Source organism: Alligator sinensis, unplaced genomic scaffold (assembly GCF_000455745.1).
Source record: "Alligator sinensis unplaced genomic scaffold, ASM45574v1 scaffold322_1, whole genome shotgun sequence".
Classification (NCBI taxonomy): domain Eukaryota; kingdom Metazoa; phylum Chordata; order Crocodylia; family Alligatoridae; genus Alligator; species Alligator sinensis.
The window spans coordinates 1944432-1948385 of NW_005842154.1; the positions used below are offsets into that span (position 1 = coordinate 1944432).

Genomic DNA, 3954 nt, shown 5'->3' on the forward strand with positions numbered 1-3954 from the left:
TGTGCGGGCAGACGGTCGGGCCGGCGGTCGTCGATTACGTCTGAGATTGGGTCGAGACGGGGGGCGAACTGGCAAGCAATCAAATTGCCAGTTTACTCTGACACGTATGTCAGAGGTCTCCAGGTGTATATGGAGTCGCTCTCCACCACTTCACGGAAGTGAAAACGGGTTTTGTTTGCGTACTAGCCAATTGCTTTTCATCACGTCATAAATTTAATTAGAATCGCCAATTATATAGCGGTTTTCGCTAGGGTATTATGATAGGGCTACTCCTCTTTTTACTCTGACCAGTTATAATGATTTATGTAAAGCACAGAAGGCTAAGTTTTATCTCTGTTAGTGGCGCAGCAAAAAATTTCTTTTTGACATGCGCAGCAAAAAAAAAAGCTGTTACTATCATTTGTTAACCCTTAGTTAACCTAGTGCAGAAAAAAACTCTTTTAACTGGTATCTCTTGCTTGTGACATGGGCACTACTTAATTGGGTTGTGACACCAGCATCGTCTGTTTGATTTCAAACCCTTCTCAGATAAACTCTGAATGGGTGAAACCCACTCTTCCATGTAGGACCTCAGCCAAGGGCTTCAGTAGTGCCTCATTCTCATCCCTGCTTTTGGCATGCTGGGTGAATTTTACGCCATGTAGATAAACAAGCTTCTCTGTTCTTTGCATTTCCTAACTTGCATCTTGTAGCAACCTAGCTTTCCACAATAAGTCCAGAAACTACAATCCTTTCTGCTTTCAGTATTACTCACACTTGCATTGTGATAGTGCATGCAGGGTACAACTCCACTGACTAGCCCCTATACAAATAGTCAAAAAGACAGTCTCTGCCCAAAGCTGTATAGAGTCTAAGGAACATGAAGCAATGGCATGGCCGTTGGGGTATGTGTGTGGTGTTCGTTTTTTTTAAACTGTAATCTTTCTCAAAACTAATGTTCCTCTAAATTGACTGTAGATCTCTTTTAAAAATGGCATCCCTATGTGTATTTGTTATCCTGATCTGGAGGTTAAGAACAGCTGAGGAACTCCCATGCTGGTGGCATAAATAGGGTTAAAAATCATGCCAGAATTCAGCAAAATATGGACCAGTACTTGCATTTCACTTTTTGTGCAGTTATGGTTTAATAAGGCAAATGGAGGAAAAGTTGGAGCTGTTTATTATCATGTAAGCTGTGGTGACCACTCTCCCTTTCCCTTTCCCTTTCCCTTTCCCTTTCCTACCCATTCTTACTTCCACTTTGGGACTGCTGCTCACAGTCTGGCTTCCCCCTCTGGCAGACATGGACCAAGCAGAATGCTTGTCAGCAACTGGGATGTTCCAAAGGAGATGGTGTCGTGACTCTCAAAGGTTTCTTATCTATGTTCCCCAGTTCCAAGGAGGGAGTACTGAGCTATCTGTAGAACAAATGCCTCCCTATCCTTACAGAATCAAACTCACAGAGTTCTTCAGGCAAAAGCTAAGAGTGTTGGGAGACTAGGAAATTGGAAATCTCTTCCTTTGGATAAACATTGGCTATGAGAGTCCTTGAAGCATAAGATGTGTAGGTCTGTAAATGGCAACTGCTGCCTCGTTGCATGTAATTGGAAAACACTGAGTGCTTGCTGTTTCTTGGATGTCATCAATGTTATGTTGGGATCTTCTGAAGAAGGCCCCTCCAGTGACACCATCAGTTGATGACAAATTTGTGTCAAGACTGTAAATGAGGAATTGCAGTAAGGGATCTTAAGGTTGGATATTTGGAAAAACTTTCTCACTAGGAAGGTAGTAAAGTATTAGAACAGGCTACCTAGAGAGGTTGTGGAATCTCCATCCTTGTAGGTTTTTAAGAACTGGCTAGACAAAGACTTGGCTGGGATCATATAGTTGGGGATAGTTCTGCTTTGAGCAGGGGGTTGGATTAGATGACCTCCTGAGGTCTCTTCCAACCCTAATTTTCTTTGATTCTGTGATCCATCACAGCTATTTGGCAGAGGTCAGAGGAGCCAGCATTTCTTGATGCAACTAGATGATGCTCCAGATATGCCATCTCCTGCCTAGCTTTTACCATTCTTGCCCAGTGAGTAGGAATTACCCATGCTGTGGGCTACGTACTTCACTGTCTGCTGGCAGACAAGCAGCAGAGCGGTGGGAGGAATGGTGTCCCACAGTTGGATCCTGCAGCAGGGTAGGATTGGGATTGTTATGCACTGCTATTTACTCTGATGGCGCCTGAAAAGACAGCAGTCTTGTGACAAGAGCCCGAGCCATTGTTTACAAAGCTACTTGGACTGAGGGCCATCGATGGTGGGGGAGGGGGCACAATTGGGGTGACTGCCTCGGGTCCCGTGCTTCGGAGGACCCCGTGGAGTGGCCGTGGCCCCTCCTGCAGGGCCCACCTAGTGCTGGTGACTCTGTGCCACTGCCGGCTTTGCATCCAGCTGCTCATCACCCTCCTCCCACACGACCGCCACCACTGGCTTCTTTGCGTCTGGGCCCCGCACAGGCTGATTTGCCCTGGGCCCCACACCCTGCTAGGATCGCCTCTGCTTGGGCTCACTGTTCTTCTCTCTGGGAAGCCCAGGAGGCAAAGAAGATGCCAGTGGAAACAAAGAAAACTCCTGGATGAAACTGTAAAATTTGTGGAGTCACAAAAGATGATCCCAATGCAGGCTTTCTTCCTGTTCCAGGTAAAGAATATTGGCAGCTTCTCTTCTCTTCCATGTGGCAGCTCATTGGACCTTCTGTGGCAAACCTCTACATCACTGGATTCATCTTGGAGAAGAAGCAAGCACTTTTGCTGCTGAGTGGGCCTGCCTTCCCAGTTGCTTTCATTACCCAATCTGGCTGATAGAATTCTTTCCATAACTGGCATTTACCCACTGAAGAGTCTTAGAGTCATAGAAAAGTAGGGCTGGAAGGGACCTCAAGAGGTCATCTAGTCCAACCACCTGTCAGAGGCAGATCATATCTAACAAAAACCATTCCATACAACTGCAATCTAATCTCTACATAAGACTACACTCAACCCTGACACAGTGTAGATGTAACACCCTAACATGCCACAGGCAGTGAATGCCCTGCTTCTATAAAATGTTGTCAATGTATAAAGGGTCCTAGGTAAAGGGCCACACCCCACACTACAGAGAAAGGCAGAACTCCCCCACAGTCTGTACCAATATGACCATGGGGTAAAATTCCTTCCTGACCCTAAATATGGTGATTGGTTTGGACCCTGAGTGGAGGTGCAAGACCCTCTAGCCAGGAACCTCTGGCTTTGCTCCTAGATGGAGAATCAGCATACCCCAGCCTTAGCTGTAGTCAATACCCAATGCCTCTGGGGAGGCTTGAAAACACCCTGACACATATAGCAGAAAAAAAGGGAGGGGGGCAGCAGGAGCAACCAGTGAATCCCAGAAGCATGGGAAATACCCATGGTAGAAAATAGGCATAGCTACGCCTAGATCATCCCCAACCAGTGGTTGTCTAACCTCTTCTTGAACACCTCCAGTGATGGAGAGACCACAGCCTCCCTAGGCAGTCTATTCCACTGCCTCACTGTTCTCAGAGTGAAGAAGTTTTTCCAGTTATCCAAGCTAAGTTTACTTTGCTGCAACTTCAAGCCATTGGTCCATGTCCTCCTCTCTGCAGCAAGAGAGAAAAAGGTTCTTTCCCTCTTCTTTGTGGCAGCTCTTCAAGTATCATAGTTCCCAGAGAATTGCAGAAAGGTCTGTGGAAGCCCTGCCCTCCCCAAATTTCTAAATGGCTGGAAGGGAGTCCAGAGGAGTTCAAGCCACATGACATCACCTAGCAAGTCATCATTGTCTTTGCAGTTCTGTTAGCTGCTCTTTGTGGTGCCTGTTTCATTAAGGTGTCTCCTTTGCCATTTCTTCTTGCTGTGGATTTTTAACTGCTTGTTGGTATCTCTGCAGGATTTTTAAGGCATAAGTTCTACTTCTTTTCTTTTTCTTCCTG

The 3954-nt window shown here is 46.1% G+C and overlaps 1 long non-coding RNA gene across 1 annotated transcript in view; it reads left to right on the forward strand.

Moving 5' to 3' along the window:
• LOC102372818 overlaps positions 1–3954 on the forward strand; it is a 237494-nt gene that overhangs the window by 78869 nt on the left and 154671 nt on the right. The gene's annotated exons all lie outside the window — the stretch shown is intronic.